The sequence below is a fragment of the Cervus elaphus genome, chromosome 28 (assembly GCF_910594005.1).
Source record: "Cervus elaphus chromosome 28, mCerEla1.1, whole genome shotgun sequence".
Lineage (NCBI taxonomy): Eukaryota > Metazoa > Chordata > Mammalia > Artiodactyla > Cervidae > Cervus > Cervus elaphus.
Genome location: NC_057842.1, coordinates 22,636,945 through 22,659,861, shown reverse-complemented (window position 1 = coordinate 22,659,861; position 22,917 = coordinate 22,636,945). Strand labels below are relative to the sequence as shown.

The 22,917-nt window shown below is 43.6% G+C and overlaps 1 pseudogene; it reads right to left on the bottom strand.

Annotated features, from left to right (window-relative positions):
* Positions 1-5,139: 5,139 nt before the first annotated feature.
* Positions 5,140-22,917, bottom strand: part of LOC122685247 — a 31,006-nt pseudogene continuing 13,228 nt past the window's right edge.

Sequence of the window (22,917 nt, the reverse complement as noted above, 5' to 3'; positions counted from 1 at the left end):
CTGAAGATATTCAAAAAGAGTGTTGCTGACTCCATTTCCACTTATGTGTCCATTAACATAAGCCCCAGTGTGCACAGTGATTGCTGTCACAACGGGAACATCTCTATGATCTGTTTCATTTTTATTTATTGATTTAATTTTACTCAGACTCCTTATGGACAGAATTTGAAGAGGTGTGCATGCTAAGTTGCCTCAATTGTGACCCACTCTTCGTAACCCTATGGACTGTAGTCTGCCAGGCTCCTTTGTCCATGGGATGGTCCAGGCAAGAATACTGGAGTGGGTTGCCATGCCCTCCTCCAGGGGATCTTCCTGGCCCAGGGATTGAACCCATGTCTCTTTTGCCTCTTGTATAGGCAGGTGGGTTTTTTTTTTTGGTTTTTTTTTTGTTTTTTTTTTTACCACTAGCACCACCCAGGAAGCCCAAGGTTAATGAAAGCAAGCAATTCTTATTCAACCTATTCACAACTCCTAGCATAGCCTGAAGCATGGTAAGCAGTTTAAAAATGCATGTTTGAGGAATGAATATAGAAACTACGGTCTTCCCTGGTAGCTCAACTGGTAAAGAATCCGCCTGCAATGCAGGAGACCCCAGTTCGATTCCTGGGTTGAGAAGATCCCCTGGAGAAGAGATAGGCTACCCACTCCAGTAATCTTGGGCTTCCCTGGTGGCTCGGATGGTAAAGAATCCACCTGCAATGCAGAAGACCTGGGTTCAATCCCTGGGTTGGGAAGACCCTCTGCAGGAGGGCATGGCAACCCACTCCAGTACTTTGGTCTAGAGAATCCCATGGACAGAGGAGCCTGGCAGGCTGCAGTCCTCGGGGTTGCAGAGTTGTACATGACTGAAGTGACCCTGCAGCAGCAGCACAGGATCTAAATGACTAAGGAAAAATCTAGTTGAAACTGTCATTACTATATTTTGGTTCCAAAACCATTCTTTTCATGAGGCTAACAATTCCTTGGAAGGCATGCAGGTTCTATTCCTTATATAATCTAGTATCAAGTGGAATTATTGGTTTAAGGAGCTTATGCCAGTGAAATGTCACAGAAAACACCACCAGAACGTTCACATATCAATTCTGCTCTCTAGAAATACACCAGTTTCATCACCAAGTACCTTAACTTTTCCTTTCCCGACAAAGTTACATTAAAATAATAACAATAACCTTACCTAGAAAATTCCCTTAAAAATGTAGCAGAATTTAGAAGAGGAATGAATGTGAGAGAACATCACATCCCTGAGTTTCGAATGTGCTAAAGAAATGCAGATTCCTGGGTCCCTCTCCAGACCTACAAGATCAGAATATTCAGGAGATGAGGCATGAAAGCATACATACTTTAAAAACTAATAAACATTTTCAGAAGCACTGCCATCTCCTGTGTCATCTAAAGGACCTTTGATCTAGAGGGGCGAGCTGATGAGACCCAGGATGCAGAGTTCAGAGTTCCAGGCAGGCAAGACCGAGCCATTCTTCTGCCTCTTTCCCACCCACTGTTCAGCTAACCCTTCCATATTTTCTCTTGATGCTTGCTTCTTGATTTCTAGCATCCATTCCCTAATGAGTTGATCCTCCTAAGCATACAAGTAGCCTCCTCTGGTATTCAAGGACCAGTGCCATACACTGGCAAGAGATGAACTTGGCAGACGTGGGTTTGTGTCTTGGCACTCGCTGAATGACCTTGGCCAAGTTACTCCACTTCATTAACCTGTCATTTCCACATCTGTAAACACTTGCACAGTAATGATCTCACAGCATTACTATGTGCTCTGGACTGAGAGTTTGTGTAGCCCCTTGCAAACTTGCATGTGTTAGTCCTGGCTCTCAATATAATAGCATTTGGAGATGGGACTTTGGGGAGGTAATTAGGTTTAGATGAGGTCATAAGAGTGGGACATCCATGATGGGATTCGTGCCCTTATAAGGGGATGAATAGAATAGAGCTCTTTCCCTCTCCTCCATGTGAGGGTATCTTCAAGCCAGGAAGAGGACTCTCACCAAGAACCTGAACATGCTAACACCCCAAGCTCAGTTTTCTGGTCTCTAGAACTGTGAATAATAAATATCTGTTGTTTAAGCCACTCAGGCTAAAGCATTTTGTTGAAAGAGCCTGAGCTCACTAATATACCATGAAGATCACACCAGAGAGTGCTTGGCACATATTAGACGCTCAATAATTACTATCTTCCTTATGAGTTATTCTAAAAAGGGTGAGTACTTGATATTTCAATTTTCTGTGCAAATACTTACCACCCTACCCTGTGGGATGATGGATTTGGACTAAGATGGATGCCAGGTGGCAAAAGTCCAGCACATTTGTGTAGCAATGGTTTCAGAGAGGCAATTTGGCTAAAGGGGGGCAACTTCTAGGGGATTTGTCTTGAAAATTCAAAGCAAGATGATTGTTTCTGTGCTCTTCAGGTGGATTGAGGGAGACTTGTGGAGACTAAAAGTCACCTTGTCCCCAGGTCAGTTCAGTTGCTCAGTCATGTCTGACTCTTTGTGACCCCATGAACTGCAGCATGCCAGGCCTCCCTGTCCATCACCAGCTCCCAGAGTTGACCCAAACCCATGTCCATTGAGTCAGTGATGCCATCCAACCATCTCATCCTCTGTTGTCCCCTTCTCCTCCTGCCCTCAATCTTTCAAGCATCAGGTTCTTTTCAAATGAGTCAGCTCTTCACATCAGGTGGCCAAAGTATTGGCATTTCAGCTTCAACATCAGTCCTTCCAGTGAACACCCAGGACTGATCTCCTTTAGGATGGACTGGTTGGATCTACTTGCAGTCCAAGGGACTCTCAAGAGTCTTCTCCAACACCACAGTTCAAAAGCATCAATTCTTCAGCACTCAGCCTTCTTTATAGTCCAACTCTCACATCCATACATGACCACTGGAAAAACCATAGCCTTGACCAGACAGACTTTGTTGGCAAAGTAATGTCTCTGCTTTTTAATATGCTACCTAGGTAGATCATAACTTTTCTTCCAAGGAGCAAGCATCTTTTAATTTCAATGGCTGCAGTCACAATCTGCAGTGATTTTGGAGCCCCCAAAAATAAAGTCAGCCACTGTTTCCCCACCTATTTGCCATGAAGTGATGGGACTGGATGCCATGATTTTATTTTTCTGAATGTTGAGCTTTAAGCCAACTTTTTCACTCTCCTCTTTCACTTTCATCAAGAGGCTCTTTAGTTCTTCTTCACTTTCTGCCATAAGGGTGGTGTCATCTGCATATCTGAGGTTATTGATATTTCTCCCAGCAATCTGGAGTCCAGCTTGTGCTTCTTCCAGCCCAGCATTTCTCATGATATACCCTGCATATAAGTTAAATAAGCAGGGTGACAATATACAGCCTTGACGTACTCCTTTTCCTATTTGGAACCAGTCTGCTGTTCCATGTCCAGTTCTAACTGCTGCTTCCTGACCTGAATATAGGTTTCTCAAGAGGCAGGTCAGGTGGTCTGGTATTCCCATCTCTTGAAGAATTTTCCACACTTTGTTGTGATCCACATAGTCAAGGGCTTTGGCATAGTCGGTAAAGCAGAAGTAGATGTTTTTCTGGAGTTCTCTTGCTTTTTCGATAATCCAGTGAATGGCAATTTGATCTCTGGTTCCTCTGCCTTTTCTAAAACCAGCTTGAACATCTGGAAGTTCACGGTTCACGTATTACTAAAGCCTGGCTTGGAGAATTTTTAATATTACTCTACTAGCGTGTGAGATGAGTGCAATTGTGCAGTAGTTTGAGCATTCTTTGGCATTGCCTTTCTTTGGGATTGGAATGAAAACTGACCTTTTCCAGTCCTGTGGCCACAGCTGAGTTTTCCAAATTTGCTGGCATACTGAGTGCAGCACTTTGACAGCATCATCTTTTAGGATTTGAAGTGACTCAGCTGGAATTCCATCACCTCCACTAGTTTTGTTCATAGTGATACTTCCTAAGGCCCATTGACTTCACACTCCAGGATGTCTGGCTCTAGGTGGGTGATCACACCATTGTGATTATCTGGGTCATTAAGACCTTTTTTGTGTAGTTCTTCGGTGTATTTTTGCCACTGTTTCTTAATATCTTCTGCTTCTGTTATGCCTGGATGGTTTCTATCCTTTATTGTGCCCATCTTTGCATGAAATGTTCCCTTGATGTCTCTAATTTTCTTGAAAAGATATCTAGTCTTTCCCATTCTATTGTTTCCCTTTATTTCTTTGCATTGATCACTTAGGAAGTCCTTCAAGGAACTCAGGGTGTAATCTGGGAGTCATCTCTGGATCCTAGAAACTGTGCTCTGCTTCCATTCCACAATCCTTGACATAACTGTTGTTTCATGAAACACTACAAGCCAGCCCTGTCTGCAAAACAGCCTCATATTTATCAATCCTTCCATGCAGGTCCAACTCCAGTCATCAGTTGAGCATGTTAAGAGTGGAAATGAGGGTTTCCCTTGTGGCTCGGTGGTAGAGAATCTGCCTGCCAATGTAGGAGACACTGGTTCAAGCTCTGGACCAGAAAGATTCATATTTCACAGAGCGATTAAGCCTGTGTGCCACGACTATTAAGTCAGTACTCTACAGACAGACTGCCATTACTGAGCCCACGTGACCTAGAGCCCCATGCTCTGCAACAAGACAAGCTACTTCGATGAGAAGCCCCCACGCTGCAGTTAAAGCATAACTTCTGCTCACTGCAACTAGAGAAAAGCCCACCCAGCAAAGACCCAGCAGAGCCAAATATAAACATGTAACAAATAAATAAATAAAACTTAAATGTTAAGGGGAAAAAGGGTGGAAATGAAATGTAAGACCAAATTCCACAGCCATGGCTGATGGTAAGCACTTCGGTTTTTTCCTCTCCTGATTCAGCAGTCATTCCCCAAGGATAAGAGCAGGTTTCTTCTATATTTTTAATTCAAAGCCACTAGTGAATTTCAAAGTCAGTTCATTTAAATGTATCTGAGTGCCAGGCACATTATAGATAAGTCTTTTGAGCTTGAAGTCTAAAGGAACACACTTTGACAAATCACTGGGGGTCAATAGGGAGAAGGGCTTGGATTTCTCCCCCAAAGGAGATGACAACAGCGATCCCACAGTCATCAGTGACGGAGTGAGGGCAACCCAAGTTTAGACTGCCACCATCAGCATAAGCTATTCCAGAGAGGTACTCTTCCAGTGTACTTTTAATGGAAGAAAGGGAATCTCCATTTTTGCTACTGGAAACAGGGCCACTTTCTTGCGCAAGGGCTCTGAGGAAAATAGATCTCGATATAGTCAGTTATAAGCTTGGCAGGTCCTTTTTGCTGTCCTCAAGGACCACCGTGAGGATGTGGACTCAGGAGCATCTTACCCGACCTGCCCGCTCGGCTGGTGTGATGTCCCTGGTGGCCGCTAGAGGGCGATGAGTCTCCGGACAACCACGGTGCCTGGGGGACCGCGGTGGTCTCTGAGCCCAGGGCCCGCTTCCCTCTGACCCGGCTCAGGTGTCCCTCAGGTGTGTTTAGAACGCCCTGGAAACAGAAGGCATGAAAACAGTTAAAGACAGGATTTCCAGACAAAATACAGGACCCAAGTTAAATCTGAATTTTAGACAAATAACAAATACAAGTGTTAAAGCATTCATTGTTTATTTAAAATTCAGATTTAACCACATGTGTATTTTTCTTCTCTAAATATGACAGCCCTCATCAAAGGCCAAAGGGGCCTGGGAAGAATGAAAAACCTTTCTAGGGGACGGGGTCGGGGAGACAGTTTTTACTGCCTTCCTATTTCTTGAATCTAGAACAAAGCTTTGCATCCTTCAGACTGGAAAGCCTTATTCTCTCCGCGGTTGACAGAAAAGCAGAGTTGCACCCTGCAGCTGTGGCTAGGAGAAATATGTATTCTCTACACCAAAACGCCTCCATGATCTTCTCCATGGACAAATGGATCATCAAAGTCCTTCCTATGTTCAGAATTTCTCCAAAAGATGTAAATATTTTTTTAAGAGAACATCCCAGCTTAGGCTGCTATAACAAAACATCATGGATTGAGTGGCTTAAACAACAGACATGGGCTTCTCACAGTTCTCAAGGTTAGAAGTCAGAGATCAGGGTGCCCGCAGGGCTGAGTTCATGGTGAAGGCTCATTTCTTGGTTTGCAACAACCACCATCTTACTGTGTCTTCACATGGAGGGGAAAAAAGTTCTGTTCCCTACATCCCCATATAAAGGCACTCATCCTATTATGGGGCCTCAGCCTCACGATCTCATTGCACCCTAATCACCTCCCAAAGACCCACTTCCAAGTACCATCACCTTGGGTTTAGGGCTTCAACATACGGCTTCTGGGAGGATAAAAACATTCAGCCCATGGCAGAGGGAAAGAAGGGAAGCTCTGTCAATAAACTTCCTGAAAGATCTCCGGGCAACCTGTGGGAAATCAGTACCAGGCCAGAAAAAAGGTATAGATTTAAAAGCCCAGGTTGACAGGCAACAGGCAACGAAGGGAACCAGGTGTGAAGAAAAAAGAAATGAGGACCCCAAGAAAAGGGGCCGGGGTTACAATTGCTACATTTCCAGTTGATGCTTTTGTCCAGGCCTGGAGTCCTTTTGGGGGTGCACTGAGGATCTGAATCAGTGGCTCATAGCAAGTTAGCAGTAACTTCGAAGGCCCCCAGTGCACGGTCATGAATTGCTATTCATCAGTGTTAAGTCTTCTCACACTGAAGGAAGTCAGTCAGTCTCAAGGAGCATTTTTATTTCTCTGAGCACTTAGAAAATGCCCTTTGTGTCCTAATAAAGGGGCCCTGTGCTCACTGTCAGCCAGCACGTCTCTCCAAGCTTTGCATCTTGTTCATATTTCATCTTCAGAGGTTACAAAGATACATGAAATAACGCGAAGGTTCTTAGGACAAATGTCTTTACAAGCATCACAAAAGGAAGCATTTCTTCTTTGCTTCCTTTGCCCCAAGGTCGGTGTCAAGCAGAGTTCCTAATTGCTGGAAGAAACTGCATCTGAGAGGACATTTAAATGACCTTGAAGTCACAGCACCATCCTGCACCCCTGCAGGTTGAACATTTTTCCAAAACAATTGTTAAGCTGGCGACGTTAATATCGAATTAAAGCAGCAGGGGGCACAATTTCTTCACAATGTGTTGTGAAGAAACAGCCCACCTAAGCTGTTTCTTTGTACTGTTTTTGAAATCGACCCTACCGGGTAAATAATCCAGATCTCAGAATGTCACACACGTATTCATTTTACACAGAAAAAGGCAAACTAAGCCAGCTAAGAGGAGTAGGTGAATTTGCTGACAGTGCCCTGCTAATGATATCATTTCTGCACTAGTAATTCTTTATTTTCTTTTTAAATAAACAATCACAGGGTGAGAATGTGTAGGACTGTACTGTACGTGCGAAGTTCTGCAGAGGAAGGCTTTTTAAAATATTTATTTCAAGTTTCTCCCTAGAAACTCCCAACCTGGTGGTGACCCCCATTCTCTGGGCCTCTAGAAAATTAGAAGGAAGATTTCAAACGATTGATTTCATCAAGATTTGTGGCAGTTACTGGCAAGGGTTGTGTTTGGTAGCTATCTTGCGTTTTGAAACAGGTTGTGTATTTAGAATACCTCCAAATTAGGTTGACGGTGTTTTCTTTTGGATTTGCTAAAACGGCGTAGCCATCAATGCACTTGGCTCGTAGCTGTGTTCATATGTGTGATATACAGAGCCCCGTTGCCAGCTCCTGCATTGTCCTACACTCAGTGCTATCTTGAATTAATCACCTTCTTTCTTTTGGCGTTCATTTTATTATCTTCAAAAATGAAAACAGCTTACCCCTATCACACAAGAATACTGAAGATTCTGAAGCTCTTACCATGCGTGCCTGCTAAGTTCTCAGTCGTGTCCATCTCTTCGCTACCCCGTGGACTGCAGCCCGCCAGGCTCCTCTGTCCATGGGGTTCTCCAGGCAAGCATACTGGAGTGGGTTGCCATGCCCTCCTCCAGGGGATCTTCCCGACCCAGGGATCGAACCTGCGTCTCTTATGTCTTCTGCACTGGCAGGCGGGTGCTTTGCCACTAGAACCACCTTTAGTCACTGAAGAGGTCACCTTAGCTCTTTGGGCTTCCCCGGTGGCTCAGCAGTAAAGAATCTGCCTGCAATGCAGGAGACAAGGGTTTGATCCCTGGGTTGGGAAGATTCACCTGGAGGAGGGAATGGCGACCCACTCCAGTGTTTTTACCTGAAGAATCCCATGGACAGAGGAGCCTGGCAGGATACAGTCTATGGGGTCTCGGCGTCAAACACGACTGAAGTGACTGAGCACACACGCCTGCAAGAGCTCTTTAAAATAATTCTTACTAAATTCGCTGCTAATAGCAGCCCACACGTGCACAGAACTACTTCTGTTTCAAGTCTGATTTTTTTTTTTTTTGCATTTGTCTACTCATCAAATTCTTCTTCAGAGGGGTTAAGAGATTTGCCAAGATTCACTGATTTTGTAAAAGGTGCAGCAGAGATACAAAGACACACACTGTCTCTAAAACTTATGGGCAAGATGTAGGATTTAAAAATTTTAATTTTTGGAATATGTAATAATTCACAGGTTTTAAAAGCCAAAATGGTACACAGTGAGAAGTTTTGGTTCCACTCCATCCACCCAGTTTTGCCATCTGCTCACTCCCTTGCAGTACACACAACCAGTATTTTCTGCAGTTACAAACAAAAACAAATGCGAAAGTTTATCCTCCCCTTCATGAAACAGAAAGCATTGCATTGTGGTCACTATGCTAAACTTTGCTTTTCCACTGAACCATTTGCCCTGGGGCCTTCCCAGGGCACAACAGAGAAGGCATCCTCCTTTGAGTTCAGCTGCATAGTGTTCCATTGTGAGGACCTACCGTAGTTTACTTATTTATTTTTGAAAGATTATTAATTAATTCATTTATTTATAATTTTTGGCTGCGCTGAACAGCGTGTGGGATCCTAGTTCCCCAACCAGGGTCCAACCCGTGCCCCTTGCATTGGAAGCGTGGAGCCTTAAACATTGGACTGCCAGGGAAATCCTACCATAGTTTAATTAACCACTCTTCACCTACGGAAATGGCTTGCTTCTCATCTTGCTGTGCTGTGCGTGCTAAGTTGCTTAAGTCGTGTCTGACTCTGTGTCCCCCGGCATTGGAGCCCCCCAGCCACCTGCCAGGGTCCTCTGTCCTTGGGATTCTCCAGGAAAGAAGACTGGAGTGGGTTGCCATGCTCCCCTCCAGGGGATCTTCCCGAACCAGGAATCGAACCCACATCTCTTACATCTCCTGTTTGGCAGGTGGGTTCTTTACCACTATCGCCACCTGGGAACCCCTCTCATCTTACAGTATTGGTCAATTCCACATCCCGTGCCTGTGTGCATCATTTTGTAACTGTGCAGAGATTTCTGCAAGAGGAGTTCCTAGAAGGAGGAAAATTGGTTTAAAGAGTGAAAGTATTTGTAACATGATTGCATAGATAGTGCCACACAGTATCCTCTCAAGATGACACCGTTTGTACCACTCCCAGAAACACTGAAATCGTTCATTTTCCAACAGTCTCACTAACAGACTATACTGTTGAACTTTTGGATTTTTGCCAATATGATAAGTGAGAAGAGCACCTCAACTTATTTTTAATTAGCATCTTAAAAATTATGAGTAGTACTGAGCATGTTTTCATTGGATTAAGGGTCATTTGGGAAGATCCCCTGGAGGAGGGCACGGCAACCCACTCCAGTATTCTTGGCTGGAGAATCCCATGGACAGAGGAGCCTGGTGGGCTACAGTCCATGGGGTCGCACAGAGTCGGACATGAATGAGCGACTAAACACAGCACAGCATACTTCATTTTAAGTGATTTGTCTGTGTCCTTGCCTGTTTATTGTTTTTATCTCAACTCTTAGAGGTTTATATATATTAGGAAAATAAACCATTTTTCACATGATGGGAGTCGCAAATATTTTTCTTGCTTTGCATTTGCTTCCTATTTTGAGTTTCTGAGTGTATTTTTAAATTTTTATGTGCTTGAATTAAGATGTAAGACTTTATCTTATATCAAATACTGTATCATATCACTTATATGTGGCATCTAAAAACACAACAGACTCACGAAAAGAACAAAAAGAACAGACTCATTTGTAGGGAACAAACTAGTGGTTACCAGTCAGGAGAGCCAAGATCGAGGTTAGGGGAGTCAGAGGTACAAACTATTAGGCATAAAATAAGATACAAAGATATATTGTACAACACAGGGAATATAGCCAGTATTTTATAATAACTATAAATGGAGTGTAATCTTTAAAATTTATGAATCACAGTGTTGTACACCTGTGACATTATATTGTACGGCAGCTATACTTCAATTTTAAAAAAGGTGTAGGGCTTCAATGTTATAAGTTAATAATTATTCAAAGTTTAAATAGATTTTATTCAATAAGAACATGGTGAGAACTTACTACTGTGCTTCCAACCTTGTACTAAATGTTTGGGACAAAACTTCTCCCTTGGGAATATTCCTAATCTGGTGGGTGAGATGGCTGGATAAGTCAGTCATTCCCGTGTACCAGTGGTAAAATGTTAGGGAAAAGAGAAATATGGAAAGGGACTATTAGATTACAGATGGCTGGACTAACTTTGAGAAATTTGTGCATGATTTCACAAAGCAAGTTATTTTAAAGCAGGGTCTTGAGGAGTTTGGCAAATGAAAGGGAAAGGAGAGGGTAGGTTAAGTCCTTATAGCCTGTCTCCTTAGGCATTAGGGCCATTGGCAGCATTTGAAAGTTTTCCCTCCTGACCAGATAGGTTAATTTTCCTTGCGTCAATCTACCAAAACTTAGGTAACAATCCCAACTATTTCTTAATTAAATGAGGCAATATAGTACTCTTACCTGAAGGAAACTTAACCATGATTAGAATTCTGCAAAGGGAGATAAGCTTGCGGTGGCTTCAGACCCTTAACATCCACCTAATATCATCCTCTTCTAACCCTTTGATGTCAATTCTGACATTTTAGACTTCCTTGTAACTCAGCTGGTAAAGAATCTGCCTACAATACGGGAGACCTGGGTTTGATCCCTGGTTGGGAAGATCCCCTGGAAAAGGGAAAGGCTACCCACTCCAGTATTCTGGCCTGGAGAATTCCATGGACTGTACAGTCCATGTGGTTGCAAAGAGTCGGACATGACTCAGCAATTTTCACTTTCTGGTATTTCACCTCTGGAATGAAGAAAAGAAAAAAGGCCTCAAAAGGCATTCAAGGCTGGTGTGTCTATAGTCTTTGATCGTGACAACTCTCATAGTTTTCTTTTCTTTTTTTTTTTGCTTTTAGGTAAGTCCCACAGTTTCTGCAGACTTGGAAATTGTTTTCACAAGGTCCTCACAATCACCTCTTCATTGTCCACTTTGAGTAGGAGCTGCAGTTGAATCACAAGCAGGGACAGACTGGAGTCAGCTACTGATCAGTCTTCGGGAGCTGACAAGCTGGGACTGGCCACATTGGCTCAAGTGGCAGACACAGTTGTTGCCTACCCAATCCATTCTCCCCTCTGTCTCACTAATGAGGTTCCTGCCTGGTTCCGAGAGGCAAGTAGACCCACCCAGCAGGGTACTACCACTAGTCTGATCTAGTCTAGGCCAATCATGCCAATCTAGTTCCTCTCTTTCAAAACTGGCCTCCCCTGAAGCTCAGGTTGGTGTGATGCTGTTAGGGCCAATAATGCACAAGTGGAAGTCTGCAGGCAGGCTTCTGGGAAAGCTATTGCTTTCCTAAAGTAAACAGATGCATAGCTGGAACCTGCCTTTACTGCTTCATCCTGCCTTGAATACAGATGTGATGCTTGCCACCACAGCAGCTATCTTGGGACCAAGAAGCCTGCTGAACTATTGCAGTGACACCAGCTCTGACATCATGTCCGTCACTTAACGTAGCAGCTGCCCATGTCCAGACTTCTTAGCATGTGAGGAATGTAAACATCCTCTCCCTCTTAAGCTACTGTTGAGCAGGTTTTCTACCAAGCTGTCATCCACCTGCCAATGCAGGAGATTTGGGTTCAATCCCTGGGTCAGGAAGATTCCCTGGGAAAGGAAATGGCAACCCACTCCAGTATTCTTGCCTGGGAAGTCCCATGGACAGAGGAGCCTGGTGGGTTACAGTCCATGGGGGTCACAAAAAGTCGGACATGACTGTACCACTAAATAACAGCAACTCCAAGCAGTCAAGCGTTCACTAGGCAGCAGCGTGTGGCCGCTTAGAATGCAGGAAGATGGGCTTGCCACACTGCTAAGGACACAAACCCAGGTGGATTTAGACAATCCTCATAAGATCAGCGTGTGTTAGTTATCTGTGTCTCTGTCCCACGGGACACCACCAAACCCAAAGGACCCAACGATGAAGGTGACATGAACAGGGGGACGCTGTTCCTGAGGACCCCAAGTCGCTATAGAGTCTGCATCTGTTTCTGAAGGCCGGGGAGCAGGTGGAAAGTCCCATGGCTCCTGGGGACCAAGGGGAACAGATGAGAAACTGCCTTGTGGCATTTCCCACAGGTCGGGCAGTGGACGGGACACAGCTTGGGGATATCTCCTCTCAAGACTGCCTCTCTCACTGAGTTCCTGAGAGGATGATCGATGCTCACTGAGACAAGTCAGGCTGCAGCGGGGCCTTGCCTCCAAGGCTTATGTGGGAACATGGCGTGAGAGTAGCCACGATGGAGCTGGTCCCCTACAAATTGCAGATAAGAGTCTTTCTGGCTGAAAGAGTTCTCATCCCAAGGCAGCATAGGGGAAAAGACTTAAGCTTGTTAAATGACACAAGTTTTTCAGAGGAATAATGTGTTCTGCTTAGTGTTTTATCTTTTGCTGAACTATTTTCCAGTATCTCATAGGATTGATTACAAGGACATTTCCCTTGAATGTCAAAGTACATCGTAGGCATTTGCAAGGACCAATTCCAAGGTCTTGAGTGTGTGTGTAAACACGTGTGCAAGCAAAACATTAGCAGCATACTCATAGACCCCATGCACTGTATCAACTTGCTTTCTGCAGCTGACTTCAGAAGTGATGTGTCTAATGACATGTTCCAATTTATCCCCAGCCATGTAAACTGGCTTGTCTCATTCAGCTTTATTAAATATATGATGCAGATGTAGAAATGTGACATTCCAACCCTAACAAGCCTTAAAAGAAAGATTTTTATGCTCTCACCTCTCCATACCTGAAAGACAAGCTCAATTCACTGTCAAAGTAGAGGGCAAGTAACAAGGCTTGTTCATTTGTCACCCAAACTAGCACTGCTAATTCATCTGTCACACCTACCACATCGGGAGGAGACGTTACTGTTACTCATGAGTCAGAGTCTGCATAGCCTATCACCTTAACGTCCTGAAGTAGAATTTATGACTGGTTATGACTCACTGCCTGTTGGCTTGCTCTTGGCTTTGACTGACCTTCCTTTCCCTTCGAGGCATTCCAAAATCATCCCTTTCAAAACACAGCTCTCTGAGTTTCCAGTAGGACAATGACTTAAGCATGGGTGGAAGAAAATCCATAAATTGGATATATGGATATCCATATGTATCCACATAAATATGATGACTGGAGCAGGAACTGGCAACCCATTCCATTATTCTTGCCTGGAGAATTTCATGGACAAAGGAACCTGGGGGGCTACAGTCCATGGGGTCGCAAAGAGCTGGACACGACTAAGCCACTAACACACACACACACACATGACTCACCACAGCTCTCCACAGTGAGAAGCGTGAGATGAGCTTATTTTTGCCCAGTGGAACAGATGCTCTTTGAGTTTGGTTCAGTTCAGTTCAGTCACTCAGTCATGTCCCACTCTTTGCGACCCGATGGACTGCAGCATGCCAGGCTTCCCTGTCCCATCACCAACTCCTTGAACTTGCTCAGACTCATGTCCATAGAGTCGGTGATGCCATCCAATCACCTCATCCTCTATCAACCCTGTTTACTCCAGACTTAAATCTTTCCCAGCAGCAGGGTCTTTTCAAATGAGTCAGTTCTTTGCAACAGGTGCCCAAAGTATTGGAGCTTCAGCTTCAGCAGCAGTCCTTTCAATGAGTATTCAGGACTGATCTCCTTTAGGATGGACTGGTTGGATCTCCTTGCAGTCCAAGGGACTCTCAAGAGTCTTCTTCAACACCACAGTTCAAAAGCATCAATTCTTCGGTGCTCAGCTTTCTTTACAGTCCAACTCTCACATCCATACTTGACTAATAGAAAAACTGTAGCTTTGACTAGATGGACCTTTGTTGTCAAAATATTATCTCTGCTTATTAATATGCTGTCTAGGTTGGTCATAACTTTTCTTCCAAGGAGCAAGTATCTTTTAATTTCATGGCTGCGGTCATCATCTGCAGTGATTTTGGAGCCCAAGAAAATAAAGCCTGTCACTGTTTCCATTGTTTTCCCATCTATTTGCCAAGAAGTAATGGGACCAGATGCCATGATCTTAGTTTCTTGAATGTTGAGCTTTAAGCCAACTTTTTCACTCTCCTCCTTCACTTTCATCAAGAGGCTCTTTAGTTCCTCTTCACTTTCTGCTATAAGGGTGGTGTCATCTGCATATCTGAGGTTGTTGATATTTCTCCCGGCAATCTTGATTCCAGCTTGTGCTTCTTCCAGCCCAGCGTTTCTCATGATCTAGATTCCCTGATGGCTCAGACAGTAAAGCATCTGCCCGCAATGTTGGAGACCTGGGTTCAAATCCCTGGGTAGGGAAGATCCCCTGGAGAAGGAAATGGCAACCCACTTCAGTACTCTTGCCTAGAAAATACCATGCATGGAGGAGCCTGGTGGGCTACAGTCCATGGGGTCGCAAAGAGTCAGACACAACTGAACGACTTCACTTTCTTTCTTCTTTCTTTCTACTCTGCATATACGTTAAATAAGCAAGGTGATAATGTACAGCCTTGAGTTGTTCCTCTTCGAATTTGAAACCAGGCTGTTATTCCATGTCTGGTTCTAACTGTTGTTTCTTGACCTGCATACAGATTTCTCAGGAGGCAGGTAAGGTGGTCTGGTATTCCCATCTCTTGAAGAATTTTCCACAGTTTGTCATGATCCACACAGTCAAAGGCTTTAACATAGTCAATAAAGCAGAAGTAGATGTTTTTATGGAACTCTCTTGCTTTTTCTATGATCCAACGGATGTTGGTGATTTGATCTCTGAAAGATGAACTCCCCAGGTGGGTAGGTGCCCAGTATGCTACTAGAGAATAGCGGAGAAATAACTCCAGAAAGAATGAAGAGATGGAGCCAGAGCAAAAACAATGCCCAGTTGTGGATTTGACTGGTGATGGAAGTAAAGTCCGATGTTGTAAAGAGCAATATTGCATAGGAACCTGGAACAATAAGTCCATGAATCAGGGTAAATTGGAAGTGGTCAAACAGGAGAAGGCAAGAGTAAACATCAGCATTTTAGGAATTAGTAAACTAAAATGAACTATAATGGGTGAATTTAATTCAGATGACCATTATATCTACTACTGTGGGCAAGAATCCCTTAGAAGAAATGGAGTAGCCCTCATAGTCAACAAAAGAGTCCGAAATGCAGTACTTGGGTGGAATCTCAAAAATTACAGAATGGTTCTGTAAATGAAAAAAAAAAAAAATGACAGAATGATCTCTGTTCGTTTCCAAGACAAACCATTCAATATCACAGTAATCCAAGACTATACCCCAACCACTAATGCTGAAGAAGCTGAAGTTGAATGGTTCTATGAAGACCTGCAAGACCTTCTAGAACTAACACCAAAAAAAGATGTCCTTTTCATCATAGGGGACTGCAGTGAAGAAGTAGGAAGTCAAGAGATACATGGAGTATCCAGCAAGTTCAGCCTCGGAGTACAAAATGAAGCAGGGCACAGGTTGACAGAGTTTCACCAAGAGAATGCACTGGTCACAGCAAACACCCTCTTCCAAAAACACAAGAGATGACTCTAGACATGGACATCACCAGGTGGTCAATACCAAAATCAGACTAATTATTCTTTGCAGGCAAAGATGGAGAAGCTCTATACAGTCAGCAAAAACAAGACTGGAAGCTGACTGTGCCTCAGATCACGAATTCTTTATTGCAAAATTCAGACTTAAATTGAGGAAAGTAGAAAAATCACTAGACCATTCAGGTATGACCTAAATAAAATCCCTTACAATTATACAGTGGAAGTGACAAATAGATTCAAGGGATTAGATTTGATAGACAGAGTGCCTGAAAAATTATGGAAAAAGGTTCGTGACATTATACAGGAGGCAGGGATCAAGACCATCCCAAGAAAAAGAAATGCAAAAAAGCAAAATGGTTTTCTGAGGAGGCCTTACAAATAGCTGTGAAAAGAAGAGAAGTGGAAGGCAAAGGAGAAAAGGAAAGATATACCCATTTGAATACAGAGTAACAAAAAATAGGAAGGAGTGATAAGAAAGCCTTCCTCAGTGATCAATGCAAAAGAAAAAAAAAAAAAAAAGGAAAACAATAGAATGGGAAAGACTAGAGATCTCTTCAAGAAAATTAGAGATACCAAGGGAACATTTCATGCAAAGATGGACTCAATAAAGGACAAAAATAGTATGGACCTAACAGAAGCAGAAGATACTAAGAAGAGGTGGCAAGAATACACAGAAGAACTATACAAAAAAGATCTTCGTGACCCAGATAACCATGATGGTGTGATCACTCACCTAGAACCAGACATCCTGGAATATGAAGTCAAGTGGGCCTTAGGAAGCATCACTACAAACAAAGCAAGTGGAGGTGATGGAATTCCCGTTGAGCTATTTCAAATCCTGAAAGATGATGCTGTGAAAGTGCTGCACTCAATATGCCAGCACATTTGGAAAACTCAGCAGTGTCCACAGGACTGGAAAAGGTCAGTTTTCATTCCAGTCCCTAAGAAAGGCAGTGCCAAAGAATGCTCAAACAGATTTGTGAAGGTCACTTGACAAAATGGCCACCTCTTCCCAAAACCCCACAGTGAGGTTCAACAGGTCATGAGGCCAGCCCCGCACGGGGCTTCCCCCAGCTTCTCTCATGTGGATGGAAAAAGAGAACAGAGGGCAGGTCAATGCTGCTAACATGAAAGAGACAAAAGAGTAAAAATGAAAAGGAGCCCAGACAGGCTGGGGACCATACAGAAAGGAGAAGAACAAACTCCCCCAAACATTTTGTAATTGAACTCCTCCAGGGATGATAAGAGGATATGTTACATCCATAAAACAAGAACTGGAGGGCTCTTGAAATCTGAAAGCTGAAATGGAAAAAGTCAGTAAAACCGCTAGGAGATAAACTTAAGGAAATAGACCAGGAAGTAACACAACGTAAAAGCAACACCACCACCGTCACAACAACCACGGCACACCCAAGAGAGCTCCAAGAGGAAAATAGGAAAGAAACCATAGGGAAGCCGGAGCACCAAACTGGAAGGTAAATTTCAATAATTAGAACTGCTTAAAGAGAAGAGACAGCATGGAAAGGAGGAAATGACATAAAGAAGTCATGAGACCACTGTTATGTTTAAAATAGATAACCAACAAGAGGGGCTTCCCTGGTGGCTCAGTGATAGAAAACATCCACCTGCCAATGCAGGAGACATAAGAGATGAGGGTTTGATCTCTGGGTCAGGAAGATTCCCTGGAGAAGGGCGTAACAACCCACTCCAGTGTTCTTGCCTGGAGAATCCCACGGACAGAGGAGGCTGGTGGGCTACAGTCCGTAGGGTCTCAAAGAGTTGGATATGACTGAAGTAACTTAGCCCACAAGTGTGTACTCATGTATAAGTCAGAATTTTCCCAATATCTCAATATGTAAAAAAAATTTTGCTTAGTACTATTTCTGGACCATATATTTGGGCCAGGAGGAGCTCTAGGCCTTAAACTATAAGATCTCAATAAGCAAATACCTATGTTAAAAAAAATTGGAGGACTTCCCTGGAGGTCCAGAGGTTAGGACTTGCCTTCCAATGCAGGGTGTGGGGATTCAACTCCTGGCTAAGAAGCAAAAATCCCACATGCCTTGTGGCAAAAGAAACCCCCACCAAAACATAAAACAGAAGTAATATTGAAACAAATTCAATAATGACTTTTAAAATAGTCCACATCAGAAAAATTATTAAAAAAAAAAAACAAAAAAACAAAATTGGATTCCCAGAGAATTTGTTGCCCTAAAATATTTCTGAGTCCACAATTAAACACAGAAGCCAAATCACCCAAACAAGGTTACTGGACAAAGGTGGCATTGAAACACTTTGGGGAAACCCAGGAGGACTGCACGTCAGAAGATCAGGGACCGCTCCCCTCCTCCCCCCCGCCACTATCTTAGCACTGAGAATGCACAGAGGGCAAAATAGGTCCTTTCCTCACCGACCTCGTGTTCTAGGAGGGGAGACGCTAAGCAAGCAAACACATCTCCCTTACCTGCTTTATTTATTTCACAAACATATAACATGGCTGTGTACCACATTCTGCTCCAAGGACTTAAAAGAGTAACTTGGTCCTCCCAACAGTCCTATAAAATAGGCATATTAACATCCGCAGGGCTTCCTTGTTGGCTCAGTGGTAAAGAATCTGCCTGCAATGCAGGAGACACGAATTCGATCCCTGGGTGGGGATGATCCCCTGGAGAAGAAAATGGCAAGTCACTCCAGTATTCTTTCCTGGAGAATTCCATGGCCAGAGGAGCCTGGTGGACAGCAGTCCATGGGGTCGCAAAGAGTCAGGACTAAACAATGACAGCAAATTAACATCTCCATTTTTCAGAAGAGGAAACTGAGGCAGAGAAAAATCAGTCCCCTTTCCAAGGTTCCACAGCTGGTAAGTCACAGGTGGAGGCTGCACACAAAGGCTGCCACCTTCCCAGCCATCGGCCTGCCCTCCCGGCGCAGATCAAGGAGCTGGAGAGTCTTGTGGGGCATGGGCTGCTTTCAACATGCGTGTCGGGGCAATACGTCTGAATGGTTCTCCATGGGCTTTGGAGCTCAAAGTTCTCTGCAAAATCTCATGGTCAAGGGGAGTCTTTTCTTGCTTTCCACCCTCATGATTAATTTCAAAAGGAATAGAAAGTTTCTTGTTTAACAAGTGATGTCAGACTCCTTAAATTAGTCAAGGCCACAGTTGCCAGGAGCCGTGTCTGCAATCCCCTTGCCAGCAATGGTTACCGTGGTTTCTTGGGAATTTTTTTTCCCTCTCACGACTATAAATTAGATTCCGCCAATGCAATTAACTCTTGCCCCGTTTCATACATGTGATGACACACCTTTGCTTCATTTTCTGGTGCGAATGGTTTATCACTATGTGGCTATTTCTATGTTCATATTCACACACCCTCTTTGGATGTTTTTACAGTTGCTATTAAACGTCGAATCTATAGGACCCCAGGAAAATATCTTAGGCATTATCTACCCAGATAGATTATCCAAAGCGTTCATCTTCTCCTTACTTCGGCCTTTATGGTTAATCTGTCAGTGTTCTTATGATGCTTACCAGTGTCTAAATCTTTATGTATGTGGCTTGGTAAAGAAATTGAAGAGTGAAAGCCCCCAACATGTCCTCAGTCTTCCTGTGCTTTCTTCAATTGTTTTTTAGAATTAATTTTTGCTGGAGTATACTTGATTAACAGTGTTGGGTGTTAGGTATACAGCAGAGTGAATCAGTTCGACACATACATGTACCCCAAGTATTAAGTAGAGTTCCGTGTACTGTACAGTCTGTCCTTATTAGTGATCTATTTTAAATACGTGCGCACGTATGCTCGGTTGCTTTGTGTCTGACTCTGTGACCCTACAGACTGTAGCCCACGAGGCTCCTCTGTCTGTGAGATTTTCCAGGCAAGAATACTGCAGTGGGCTGCCATGCCCTCTTCCTGGGGATCTTCCCAACCCAGGGATCGAATCCACATCTCTTGCATTGCAGACGGATTCTTTACAACCTAGCCACCAGGAACGCCCCTGGTTTATATATGCATGCATGCTAAGTTGCTTCAGTTGTGTCTGACTCTTTGGAACACTATGGACTGTGTATATTTTATATATAGTAGGGTGTATATGTCAGTCTCAAACTCCCAATTTATGCCTTGCCCCCTATCCCCCTGGTAACAGGAGAATCTTAAAATTAAACGTATGGTGAAAGCCTTTCTTGGCAACGGCAGAAGCACAGCTATGGCAGCTGGGAGCCCCAGGTAAACTTATCTTTTCACTGTTAAATGTCATTCATTTTCATTAGGTGGTCAATAGAAATGACATGATTGCTCAGAAGCTCAACCCTGATATTTAAATTTCCTGTTCTCGACCTTAACGAGGGCATATATCAGAGCCGTGGAGTGTGGTGACATTTATGACACTGCAACTCTGCTCTGTGATTAGACACTGATAATTCGGAGGTGGTCTATGGGCCAGGGGTGATGCCAACATCTTCTAAATGGCATCGTGGCCATTGCAAAGCTTGCAATAAGAATAACAAACAATCTTTTTTTGCAAACTGCACCTCCATTCTCTGTAGCATCACATAGTCGGTAGTTTGGGAAGAGGGTCTACTCCATGTCAGGCCCCCAACCCAGGGGTGGGAGGAGGGAAGGGACTTCTGGGAGAATGAAGAAATAAAGTATCGGAGGAGTTAATGGAAAAAGATAAAAGTCACAGAAGCTAGATGTGTTCATCCAAGTTCTCCACAAAGGGTTAAATCAGGTCTGGTAAAGAGAGCAATCTGTGAACTTCATCTTATCTGAGTTTTCAGTAAGTTGATAAAAGTTGACTTCAGGACTTCCCTGTTGGTCCAGTGGTTAAGACTCCATTTTTCCCACTGCATCAGGTGCAGGTTCGATCCCTGGTCAGGGAACAAAGATCGCACATGCCTTGCAGCATGGCCAAAAATATGCATGAATAAATAAAAATTAAAAGGTTAGAAAAAACCCTTGACTTTATAGCCTTTAGGTCTAGGTATATCTATGTTTTTTAATCCCAAATTCCAAACAAAGGAGAGACCAACCAATTCAGAATCTCAAGTGCGATGAATACTTTACCATGAAGCTGTAAAGGTTTCTCAGAACTGCAAGAAAAGTGATTTATCCCAAGGACGTTTGGGATAGATGAGTTCCAGTACCACTGCATCCCGTTTCTGAACATTTGGATCCAGACAAACTCCGTTATCCTCGAGACAGTTCTTACCTTTAGCAAATATATCAACTAGTGAACCATCAGGCAAGAGCCACAGCCAATCTTTGAACTGCCAGGAGGGACCCTGAACCCAAAGTGCTACAGCCTGGCCCCTGGACTCCTAAGACCTGCACTTACAGGGCTGGTTACCACTCCATGAAGAGCTCAGTCATTGCCACGCCCTCTGACTGTTTCCGCTCTTTCTTGCTCTGAATTACGGTTTCATTTTTTCAGTGCAGACTTGCTTTTGCTTTTCATCAGATGGGACAAATTCCAGATCCTGTAGAAAGTCTTTTGCATTAAGCAAGGTCTTCAGTGAGATGTAGCTGGCTGACTTAGGACGATGGGTGCACAAGATCCTTTCTTCTGGTTTAGGGGAAGCCTGGCTTGAGCACTTGGCCTCAGAGCTGACCACGGTCAGGAGTCTGAGTCTTATGGGCAGAGGCATCCTGCTTTGCTACAGGTTTTCCGTGGCCTCCTGGGGGTGGTGGTGTGGAGTCAGTTTTCAAGCCTTCTTTTTCTTCTTCTTGTCTGTACTCCTTCCTAGTCCTGTTATGTTGCAGGCAGCGGGGAAATGTTACTTGGTAACACAGGATCTACAGGTGCTGTATTTGGGCCAGTTCACTCTTCAGGTACATTTCAGTCTTCTCTGGCCTTTACAGATGAAAGAATTGCAGAGAGATTCTTGGAAATGGTGGATTGTACTTCAGATTCTCCTTTCTCCCCTGGGAACAAGATCTTGAGTCACAGTTAACTTCAGCATCCCACAAACACCTCCGTTTTAGGCCAGTTATATCATCTAGATATATTTTTTATATATTATCTAGATCATCTAGATCTATCATCTAGATATATATCATCTAGATCGATTTTTTCTTTTTTATGATTTTATTTGTCTATTTATTTACTTTTGTCTGTGCTGCATCTTCATTGCTGCACATTTCATTGCCGCACGGGCTTTTCTCCAGTTTCCGCCAGGGGGCCGCTCTCTAGTTGCAGTGGGCGGGCTTCTCATTGCAGTGGTTTCTCTTACTGCAGATCACCGGCTCTGGGCTATGTGGCTTCAGTAGTTGCAGCACGTGGGCTCAGCAGTTGAGGCTGCCGGGCTCTAGAGCACAGGCTTAACAGTTGTGGCCCACAGGCCTATTTCTTCCAAGGCATGTGGGATCCTCTCGGACCAGGGATTGAACCCATGTCTCCTGCACTGGTAGGCAGATTCTTTACCACTGAGCCACCGGGAAAGCCCCTAGATCTGTCTTGATTGGAGATCATTTCTTAGTCTTAATTTTGACTTTGCAGTAATATTTTCCACAGGCTTAGCTTTGGACAAAAACCTAACCTGTTCTGTCTGTAGAGTTCATACACTGGTCCCATCTCATGTACCCATTTTTTTTAAGGATGAGGAAAATGATTGCTTGGATTACAATGTTCTTAAATTGAAGTATGGTTGATTTACAAATATTGTGTTAGTTTCAGATGTACAGCAAAGTGATTCAGTTATATATGGATAACTGAATATATACATCCTTTTTCAGATTCTTTTCCCTTGTAGGTTATAATAAGATATTGAGTAGAGTTTCTTGTGCTATACAGTAGGTCCTTGTTGGTTATGTTTTATATATACTAGTGTGTATCTGTTAATCCCAAACTCCCAATTTGACCCTCTCCCCTTCCTTTCCCCTTGGGTAACCATAAGTTTGCTTTCTATGTCTGTAGGTTTCTCTCTGTTTTGTAAATAAGTTCATTTGTACCTTTTTTT